Below are 11,665 nucleotides of genomic sequence, written 5' to 3' on the forward strand. Positions count from 1 at the left end.
ACTAAAACAAAAAATACAGTTGTCATATTACTCTGAATGTACTGATAGTATTCAGTATTATAAAATGGTGTTCACAATTCTTGTCAGACAACATCCACGTTTTTGTATTTTAACATGTTTTTATTTTAAATCAAAAGTATTGTGCACACTCATGCTTCCATCTCAACAAAGTATACTTTGTATCTTGCTGTTGGACAAAGCATTTCAATCAATTTAATTCAATTAATTTAATTTAATTAATGTAATTGTTTAATTGAAACAATTATCATTGAAAAAAAGCCTGACATCTATGGATTTATCTGTGTTTTGCTTACCTTATTGTGTTGTTCATGTTTAATAAAGGATTTATCTACAGTTGCAGCTTGGAGAGGTTCATTGGACTACCACTGTGCTTACTGCTTTTTTCCTTTTGGTTGTTGGGACTTAGTTCGTGGTTTGGCTTATTACTGGCAAGAAAAATAAGACTGAACATGTTTCAGGCATTTACATACTTGGAACTGAAAAAGCCCAGTGCACACAAGCAGCTATAAGGAAGTAGGTCGATGTAATTCTGCCACTTGTTTTGCAGGGTGGCAAAAAGGGGTCTGCTAGTCTGGGATTCAGCCAGCACTCACCGCGCTAAAGAAATGAAGAAATTCCTTGCACAGAGAAGAATAGATCAAATAATGATTCCTGCAGGAATGACTGCTATCTCCAGACTCTTGATATTGCAATAAACAAGCCATTCAAGGACCATTTGTGCATGGAACTCAATGACTACATTGAAAATAGAATGGAGAGAAATCAGCATGTAAACTTTGTGAAGCCTAGCCTGCAAGAGGTCATGACTTCGGTGAAAAAGTAATGGGATACAATCACTGGCAGATGTGTTACCAATGCACTATGAGCAGGCTACTTGGACAAGCAGGGCTCATTGAGGAGAGCTCTATTGCTAGGCATAATAGATTGGGGCCAATGGTTCTACAGGAAATGGAGTCACAAGAAATGCAGGTCAAAGTCCGGGGGTTGGACACTTATGACAATGTTCCAGAAGAAGATGACATGACTGTATTTGAATAACTGTGAAAGCCAACATGCAGATATTCTGAAGTTGAAATGTTTGGTGCACTGTTTATGTAGAATTCTCACAAAAATGTTTTAACGTATTATAACTGTTGTCCAATAACAGAAAAGTACAAAATAAATGTCAATTTGTGTACATGCATAATTGTCAATTTTTGTACATGAATAAATGTTGATTTGTGTTCATTAATAAATGTTGATTTTTGTACGTGAATAAATGAATAAAGGTAGATTGTTGGACGGTGTGGGTAAATAAGGCATCCCTGATAATAAGCCCTAATGCATATTTTGGCAGGGGAAAGACTATAAGACCTGGTCTTATTTTTGGGAAATACGGTATGAGCAGTGGGACGTGACCCGGGGCTGGGACCCTGACTCTGACGGGAGACCACCTTGGCCTTTAACTCCTGGAGGCTGCCAAACCGTGCCGTGTCCCTATGCCCTCAGAGCCTCTCAAAAGGACCTCCCTCCGATCCAGGCCACCCTCGCGGAACTCACTCTAGCTGCCGAAGGGCAGGCACGCTCTCATCGGGACTTCCAAAACCCCCTTTCTTCCCAGTCCTGGGCACAACAGTCCCTGTCTCACACATATCCCCTGCAGGCTGCCAAATCATGCTGTGTCCAGGTGCCCTTAGAGCCTCTCAGGAGGACCTCGCTCCCATCCAGACTATCCTCATGGAACTCCCCCTGGCTGCTGAGGGGCAGGTCAGCCCACATAGAGAGTTCCGAGTCCATGCTCCTTTCTGGTCCAGAGCACCATGGTCCCCGTCTTCCCCAGATCTCCTGGAGGCTGTATGACTGGGCTGTGTCCCTGTGCCCTCAGAGCCTCTCAGAGGAACCTCCCTTCAATCCAGACCACCCTTGCGGAACTCACCCTGGCCACCGAGGGGCAAGCAGACTCTCACTGGGACATCCAAGACCCCCCTCCTTTCTGGTCCAGAGCACCACAGTCCATGTCTCCTGCATATCCCCTGCAGGCTGCAAAATCGAGCCATGTCCTTGTGCTCTTAGAGCCTCTCAGGGGGACCTCCCTCTGATCCAGGGCACTCTCGTGGAACTCACCTGGCTGCTGAGGGGCAGGCATGCTTTCATCAGGACTTCCAAGCCCCCCTCCTTTCCAGTCCAGGGCACCACAGTTCCCGTCTCCCACATATCCCCTGCAGGCTGCCAAATCATGCCCTGTCCCCATGCCCTTGGAGCCTCTCAGGGGACCTTCCTCCAATCCAGAGCTCCTTTGCGGAACTCACCCCAGCCGCCAAGGGGCAGGCACGCTCTCATTGAGACTTCTGAGCTCCTCTCCTTTCTGGTCCAGGGCACCACCATCCCCATCTCCCCCTGCAGGCTGCCAAATCATGCTGGGTCCCCATGCCCTCAGAGCCTCTCAGGGGACCTCCCTCCAATCCAAGCCGCCCTTGTGGAACTCTACCTGCCTCTGAGAGGCAGGCCTGCCCTCATAGGGACTTCTTAGCCCATGCTCCTTTCCAGTCCAGAGCACCATGGTGCCCATCTTCCCAGATCTCCTGGAGGCTGTCTCTGTGCTCAGGGGACCTCCCTCCCATCACCCTCGCAGAACTCCCCAACTGCCGAGAGGTCCTCATTGGGACTTCTGAGCCCAAGATACTTTCCGGTCCAGAGCACCACTGTCCCTGTCTCCCCCAGATCTCCTAGAGGTTGCCTGGCCGGGCAGTGTTCCTTTCCCCTCAGAACCTCTCAGGGGGACCTCCCACTGATCCAGGCCACCCTCGTGGAACTCCCCCCAGCCACCAAGGGGCAGGCATGCTCTCATCGGGACTTCTAAGCCTCCCTCCTTTCCGGTTCAGAGTACCACAGTCCCCATCTCCCACATATCCCCTGCAGGTTGCCAAACCATGCTGTGTCTCCATGCCCTCAGAGCCTCTCAGGGGAGCTTCCCTCCAATCCCAGCTGCCCTCATGAAACTCCACTCGGCCACAGAGGGGCAGGCACACTCTCATCGGGACATTCACGTCACCCTCCTTTCCAATCCAGAGCCATTCTTGGGACTTTATGACATTTCTGGAATGTCGTCGGGTACCGGGCGAGATTGAATGCCTTCCCCCTGCCTGGCAGGAGCACTCCTGACCCTGCAGCCTTCCACCAGATGCTCCATTGAGGACTTTTATTGTGGTGGGCTCTGCCTTCTGCCAGATGCTCCTTGAGACTTTCATCCCACGCGTGATCGGACCCTCCTGGAGGGAGTGCTTCCTGCCCAGCCACCTCTCCCTCCTGAACTTGATGGACTCCTCCGGGCTTCCACTTTTTCCTAGTTTGCATATCTCCTGGAGGCTGCCAAGCCCTCAGTGGGACCTGCCTCCGATACAGGCTGCCCTCATGGAACACCCACGGCTGCTTCATCAGGACTTCCCTCCTTTCCAGTCCAGGGCACCACGGTCCAAGTCTTATTCCCAACAGGCTGTCAAACCATGCCTTGTGCCCTCAGAGCATCTCAGGTGAGCTTCCTCAAATAAGGTTTAAACCCTTTGGATCTGGGTATCACAGAACCTTTAGGAAAATTTGTAGATGTGCTTAAGAAAATGGTTGCATCCACATTTGCAAGGACTCTTGGGAATTCCTGAAAACATTAAAATGAATATTATAGTTGTACCAATGTGATGGTCATGGTGGATATAGTGGAACTGTTCGTTACAGGATTACAATGGTTTAATTTTATCTTTTTAATGGAGAATTTTTTAAACAAAAAAGGTGTAGCAATGGGGAGACAATTTATTTTAACGTCTGGAAAGAAAATATCACACACTATCAAAGATATTTGGATGATATTTGTTTGTTATGGAGGAAAGTCTGGATGAATTTTTGAAGTACATAAACAGCACCACTGACTTTTGAAGTTTACATACAATATTAGTGAAGATACATTAAATTACTTGGATGTTAGTCTGACTAAAAATAAAGAGTTAAAGAGGTTTGATTCATCAGTGTACAGAAAAAGTACATTCTCTAATGCATTTCTAAAGAAAGGCATTCTGAAGGACAATTCATTAGAGCCTCAAGAATGTGTAGTATGGAGGTGTTATTTTGCAGGAAGAATTTATTTTTAGAAGAGGATAAAAGTTAATAAACAAAATGCATCAGGAAGTTTTAACCAAAAGAGACAACACATATTCACGGAGATATTAACTCAAAACACAAACACAAAGTAAAGAATTTGACTTTTTGTATGCACATACAACAACATGACTTAAGAAACACCATAAATATTGGCCTATTATAAGATCAAACGAAGAAATTAACAGATGGTTGCCTAATCAACCAACATTTGTCAACACAAGAAATATTAATCGAGACAAAGGCAATGCACAAAACAAACCGTAAAGATTCAGACAGGTACTTACAAATGTAACGCTTGCAAACAATGTGCATACATTATGAACACAGGTTCAGTATACATTAAATCCTGAAATTTTAGAGTCAGATCAGAGTTACATTACAACTGTGCATCTTAAGGGATAATATACTTAGGAGAGTGGCAGATTTGTGAAAGTATTTACATTGGAAAAACCGAAAGGACGTTGCATAGGAGAATCTATGAACACCTTTATGACATCCAAAATAAGAAAGAATCAAACGCTTTTTACAGACACCAGATGGTCTGCCTAGCATGTCTGTGAAATTTTTAGTCTTAGAACAGGTTCCCCACAATCCAAGAGGTGGTGACTGGGAAGCCACCATTGAGTACAAAGAATTAATATGGCAACTCAGACTAAATGCAACAAAACCACCTGCCTTAAATGATAGTATTAGCATCAGTAGTTTATTAAGACCTATAACCATAATTAACACCTTATGGAACAAAGAATAACATAATTGCTCACAGGTTGACCATTTGGAAATTTATTTACACAGGATGTCATAGGTTGAATGTAAGAAGTTTTAAACACTTGTATATTTTCAATGAGTTTTTGTAACAAAAGACGCACCATTACAAAAACACCATAACACACGCACACGGTATGAAATCAATAATTTATTAACTAAAATCATTTTTTAGTCATTTTTTAGGTATTTTTACACAACAGTAGATTTAACACACAAGTTTAATATACATTATATTTATTATATTTATTATATTTATTGATATTTATTACATATTAACTTGAACTAACATATATATTAAATGATGGATTTTTATATTTATTGATATTTATTGGCACTGAGTGCATAAAAGAATTTTTTAATGTTCATTTTAACTGAATATTTTCATATGCACAGTTTTTAGAAGGTTTCAGTTTAAAAAAAATAAAACAAAAAATACAGTTGTCATATTACTCTGAATGTACTGATAGTATTCAGTATTATAAAATGGTGTTCACAATTCTTGTCAGACAACATCCACGTTTTTGTATTTTAACATGTTTTTATTTTAAATCAAAGTACACTCTCCATCTCAACAAAGTATACTTTGTATCTTGCTGTTGGACAAAGCATTTCAATCAATTTAATTCAATTAATTTAATTTAATTAATGTAATTGTTTAATTGAAACAATTATCATTGAAAGCCTCTATTTAAACGAACTTGCTCACCCTGCTGTTTCATCTTGAAAAAGCCTGACATCTATGCAGGCATTTATCTGTGTTTGCTTACCTTATTGTGTTGTTCATGTTTAATAAAGGATTTATCTACAGTTGCAGCTTGGATTGTTGGGACTTAGTTCGTGGTTTGGCTTATTACTGGCAAGAAAAATAAGACTGAACATGTTTCAGGCACTTACATACTTGGAACTGAAAAAGACCGGTGCACACAAGCAGCTATAAGGAAGTGGGTCAATGTAATTCTGCCACTTGTTTTGCAGGGTGGCAAAAAGGGGTCTGCTAGTCTGGGATTCAGCCAGCACTCACCACGCTAAAGAAATGAAGAAATTCCTTGCACAGAGAAGAATAGATCAAATAATGATTCCTGCAGGAATGACTGCTATCTCCAGACTCTTGATATTGCAATAAACAAGCCATTCAAGGACCATTTGTGCATGGAACTCAATGACTACATTGAAAATAGAATGGAGAGAAATCAGCATGTAAACTTTGTGAAGCCTAGCCTGCAAGAGGTCATGACTTGGGTGAAAAAGTAATGGGATACAATCACTGACAGATGTGTTACCAATGCACTACGAGCAGGCTACTTGGACAAGCAGGGCTCATTGAGGAGAGCTCTATTGCTAGGCATAATAGATTGGGGCCAATGGTTCTACAGGAAATGGAGTCACAAGAAATTCAGGTCAAAGTTCGGGGGTTGGACACTTATGACAATGTTCCAGAAGAAGATGACATGACTGTATTTGAATAACTGTGAAATTCAACGTGCAGATATTCTGAAGTTGAAATGTTTCGTGCACTGTTTATGTAGAATTCTCACAAAAATGTTTTAACGCATTAAGACTGTTGTCCAATAACAGAAAAGTACAAAATAAATGTCGATTTGTGTACATGCATAATTGTCAATTTTTGTACATGAATAAATGTTGATTTGTGTTCATTAATAAATGTTGATTTTTGTACGTGAATAAATGAATAAAGGTAGATTGTTGGACGGTGTGGGTGAATAAGGCATTCCCTGATAATAAGCCCTAATGCATATTTTGGCAGGGGAAAGACTATAAGACCTGGTCTTATTTTTGGGAAATACGGTATGAGCAGTGGGACGTGACCCGGGGCTGGGACCCGGACTCTGACGGGAGACCCCCTTGGCCTTTAACTCCTGGAGGCTGCCAAACCGTGCCGTGTCCCTATGCCCTCGGAGCCTCTCAGAGGGACCTCCCTCCGATCCAGGCCACCCTCGCGGAACTCACTCCAGCCGCCAAGGGGCAGGCACGCTCTCATCGGGACTTCCAAGACCCCCCATCTTCCCAGTCCTGGGCACAACAGTCCCTGTCTCCCACATATCCCCTGCAGGCTGCCAAATCATGCTGTGTCCAGGTGCCCTCAGAGCCTCTCAGGAGGACCTCCCTCCCATCCAGACCATCCTCACGGAACTCCCCCTGGCTGCTGAGGGGCAGGTCAGCCCACATAGAGAGTTCCGAGCCCATGTTCCGTTACGGTCCAGAGCACCATGGTCCCCGTCTTCCCCAGATCTCCTGGAGGCTGTCTGACTGGGCTGTGTCCCTGTGCCCTCGGAGCCTCTCAGGGGAACCTCCCTCCGATTCAGACCACCCTTGCGGAACTCACCCTGGCCACCGAGGGGCAAGCAGACTCTCATTGGGACTTCCGAGACCCCCCTCCTTTCCGGTCCAGAGTACCACAGTCCACGTCTCCTGCATATCCCCTGCAGGCTGCAAAATCGAGCCATGTCCCTGTGCTCTTAGAACCTCTCAGGGGGACCTCCCTCTGATCCAGGGCACTCTCGTGGAACTCACCCGGCTGCTGAGGGGTAGGCATGCTTTCATCAGGACTTCCGAGCCCCCCTCCTTTCCAGTCCAGGGCACCACAGTTCCCGTCTCCCACATATCCCCTGCAGGCTGCCAAATCATGACCTGTCCCCATGCCCTTGGGGCCTCTCAGGGGGACCTTCCTCCAATCCAGACCTCCTTTGCAGAACTCACCCCAGCCGCCAAGGGGCAGGCACGCTCTCACTGAGACTTCTGAGCTCCTCTCCTTTCTGGTCCAGGGCACCACCATCCCCATCTCCCACATATCCCCTGCAGGCTGCCAAATCATGCCGGGTCCCCATGCCCTCAGAGCCTCTCAGGGGACCTCCCTCCAATCCAAGCCGCCCTTGTGGAACTCCCCCTGCCCCTGAGAGGCAGGCCTGCCCTCATAGGGACTTCCTAGTCCATGCTCCTTTCCAGTCCAGAGCACCATTGTGCCCATCTTCCCCAGATCTCCTGGAGGCTGCCTGGCCAGGCCATGTCCCTGTGCCCTCGAAGCCTCTCAGGGGACCTCCCTCCCATCCAGGCCACCCTCGCAGAACTCCCCCCAACTGCTGAGAGGTAGGCCCGCCCTCATTGGGACTTCTGAGCCCAAGATACTTTCCGGTCCAGAGCACCACTGTCCCTGTCTCCCCCAGATCTCCTAGAGGCTGCCTGGCCGGGCAGTGTTCCTTTGCCCTCAGAACCTCTCAGGGGGACCTCCCACTGATCCAGGCCACCCTCGTGGAACTCCCCCCAGCCACCAAGGGGCAGGCATGCTCTCATCGGGACTTCTGAGCCCCCCTCCTTTCCGGTTCAGAGTACCACAGTCCCCATCTCCCACATATCCCCTGCAGGCTGCCAAACCATGCCGTGTCTCCATGCCCTCAGAGCCTCTCAGGGGAGCTTCCCTCCAATCTCAGCTGCCCTCATGAAACTCCACTCGGCCACAGAGGGGCAGGCACACTCTCATCGGGACATTCATGTCACCCTCCTTTCCAATCCAGAGCCATTCTTGGGACTTTACGACATTTCTGGAATGTCATCGGGTACCGGGCGAGATTGGACACCTTCCCCCTGCCTGGCAGGAGCATTCCTGACCCTGCAGCCTTCCACCAGATGCTCCATTGAGGACTTTTATCGTGGGGGGCTCTGCCTGACCCCGTTCAACCAGGCAGGAGCACTCCTGGCCACGCTGCCTTCTGCCAGATGCTCCCTTGAGGACTTTCATCCCACCGGGGGCGTGATCCGGACCCTCTCACCCTGGAGGGAGTGCTTCCTGCCCGGCCACCTTCTGGCTCTCTCTCTCCCTCCTGGACTTCCACCGGGATGGACTCCCCCCTCCAGTCTTCCACTTCTACATGGGTGGGAGCGCTCTTTTCCTGGTTTGCATATCTCCTGGAGGCTGCCAAGCCATGCCGTGTCCCCGTGCCCTCGGAGCCTCTCAGTGGGACCTGCCTCCGATACAGGCTGCCCTCATGGAACACCCGTGGCCGCTGAGGGGCAGGCATACTCTCATCAGGACTTCCGAGCCCCCCTCCTTTCCAGTCCAGGGCACCACGGTCCAAGTCTCCCGCATATTCCCAACAGGCTGTCAAACCATGCCTTGTCCCTGAGCCCTCAGAGTGTATCAGGTGAGCTTCCCTCCAATCCTGGCTGCCCTCATGGAACTCCACTTGACCGCAGAGGGGCAGGCACACTCTCATCAGGACTTCTATGTCACCCTCCTTTCCAGTCCAGAGCCATTCTGGGGACTTTTCAACATTTTTGGAATGCCATTGGGTACCAGACAAGGTTGGATGCCTTCCCCTTGCCTGGCAGAAGCACTCCTGACCCCACAGCCTTCCACCAGATGCTCCCTTGAGGACTTCCCTCGTGGGGGCTCTGCCTGATGCTGCTCAACAAGGCAGGAGTACTCCTGGCCCCGCTGCCTTCTGCCAGATGCTCCCTTGAGGACTTCTGTCCCACCAGGGGCATGATACAGACCCTCTCACCCAGGAGGGAGTGATTTCTGCCCGACCGCCTTCCACCAGAATGGACTCCACCCTCCGGGCTTCCACTTCTACCTAGGCAGGAGCGCTCTTTTCCTTTGTTGCATACTTCCTGGAGGCTGCCAAGCCGTGCCATGTCCCCATGCCTCCTAGCCTCTCGGGGAAACCTCCTTCCAATCCAGGCAGCCCTCGTGAAACTCTCCCTGGCCACCGAGGGGCAGGTTCGCTCTCATTGGGACTTTCGTGCCTCCCTCTTTTCTGGTCCAGGGCACCACAGTCACCGTCTCCCGTATATCCCCTGCAGGCTGCCAAGTCGTGCTGTGTCCCCATGCCCTCGGAGCCTCTCAGGGGGACCTCCCTCTGATCCAGGCTGCCCTCATGGAACTCCCTCTGGCTGCCAAGGGCAGGCACGCTCTCATTGGGACTTCTGAGCCCCCCTCCTTTCCGGTCCAGGGCACCAAGGTCCTAGTCACCACCATATCCCCTGGAGGCTGCCAAACCATGCTGTGTCCCCGTGCCCTCGGAGCCTCTCAGGGGAGCTTCCCTCTGATCCTGGCCGCCCTTGTGGAACTCCACTCGGCCACAGATGGGCAGGCATACTCTCATCGCCACTTCCACATCCCTCTCCTTTCCGGTCCAGAGCCATTCTGGGTACTTTGTGACATTTCAGGAATGATGTTGGGTATTGGGCGAGGTCGAACACCTTCCCCCTGTCTGGCAGAAGCACTCCTGACCCTGCAGCCTTCCACCAGATGCTCCCTTGAGGATTTCCATTATGGGGGGCTCCACCAGACCTCATGTATCCAGGCAGGAGCACTCCTGGCCCCGCTGCCTTCTGCCAGATGCTCCCTTGAAAACTCCCATCCCACCGGGGGGGTGCAATCCGGACCCTCTCATCCGGGATGGAGTTCTTCCTGCCCAGCTGCCTTCTGCCCCTCTCTATCCCATCTGGACTTCCACCAGGACAGACTACACCCTCCATACCTTCACTTCTACGTGGGCAGGAGCTCTCTTTTCCCGGGTTGCATATCTCTGGAGGCTGCCATGCCCGGATGTGTCCACATGCCCTCAGAGCCTCTCAGGGGGACCTCCCTCTGATCCAGGCCACCCTCACAGAACTATCCCCGCTGCTGAAGGGCAGACAATCTCTCATTGGGACTTCTGAGCCTCCTTTCTGGTCCAGGGCACCACGGTCCCTGTCTCCTGCATATCCCCTGCAATGCAGACTGCCAAACCATGCCATTTCTCCGTGCTCTTGGAGCATCTCAGGGGAGCTTCCCTCCAATCCCTCCCAGCCTCATGGAACTCTGCTGGACCACGAGGCCTCAGCCAGACCCTCATCCAGACTTCCGTAATGCCGGTTCTCCCCTTTGCTTTCCACCTAGGGCTTTCAAACTCTCACAGGATATGGCACCTGGTCTCAGCATCTCTGCCCATTTCATCTTGCACCTCCTTCTTGCTCCTCAGCCACACCAGGTTCCGGCAAAAGTGCTTCACTTCGAGCCTTCTGGCAAGTGCCCCCTTGCCTCCTGAGTGGTGCCGTTCACAATGTAGCATCTCCACAGTACCTGGTGCAGGAATGGAGGCTGACCCGGCACCTGCACATGGTCCCAGGTGCAAAACACCATGGAGGTCATATCTCCACACCTCTGGGGGCTGGGAGGATGGGATCCCGGATCTGGCTTACCCGTATGGACCTCTACCCTCTGAGCCGTGCACCTGCCACTGGGTCACCCCTCTGGGGATGACCCTTAAGCCGGAGTACACAATCTTCAATCCCTTCCACACCCGCAGGGGTTCCAGCTATCTGGACGGAGGCACCAGAGGGTGTGGAGTGAGGGGTGCAACCAGGAATGTCCTGCCACATGGGATGCCTTGCCACCGGGTCGCCCCTCTGGGGACAACCCTTAAGCCTGAGTACACAATCTTCAGCCCCTTCCATGCCTGCAGGGGTTCCAGCTATCTGGACAAAGGTGCCAGAGGGTGACTTGGGACCTCCTCCCAAGGGGGATTATCCTCCGCCAGTTCGCACATGAACCCCCTCCCTCAATTCCCCCACCAAACCCCATACCCAGCGCTGAAGGGCAAATTCCTGCTGATGATGTGGATGTTAGCAAAGGGGGGCAGCACACAGGGTGGGACGGCCAAGGACAGGTATCCCCCTCCCCACGAGGGCACAGAGCCTGTCCCCTGCCTGCAACAAAAGCTTGACTCGAGGGCTGATTTTCTATAGA

The 11,665-nt window shown here is 49.8% G+C and overlaps 1 non-coding gene across 1 annotated transcript in view; it reads right to left on the reverse strand.

The window, feature by feature from the left end:
- Positions 1 to 11,630: 11,630 nt before the first annotated feature.
- Positions 11,631 to 11,665, reverse strand: part of LOC122792607 — a 3,583-nt gene continuing 3,548 nt past the window's right edge. Inside the window, exon 1 of the ribosomal RNA XR_006363410.1 lies at positions 11,631 to 11,665. This exon is cut by the window's right edge and continues 3,548 nt beyond it. This is a non-coding gene — a ribosomal RNA (28S ribosomal RNA).

The sequence above is a fragment of the Protopterus annectens genome, chromosome 1.part2, assembly GCF_019279795.1.
Source record: "Protopterus annectens isolate FY-2018-M chromosome 1.part2, PAN1.0, whole genome shotgun sequence".
In the NCBI taxonomy this organism is placed as follows: domain Eukaryota; kingdom Metazoa; phylum Chordata; order Ceratodontiformes; family Protopteridae; genus Protopterus; species Protopterus annectens.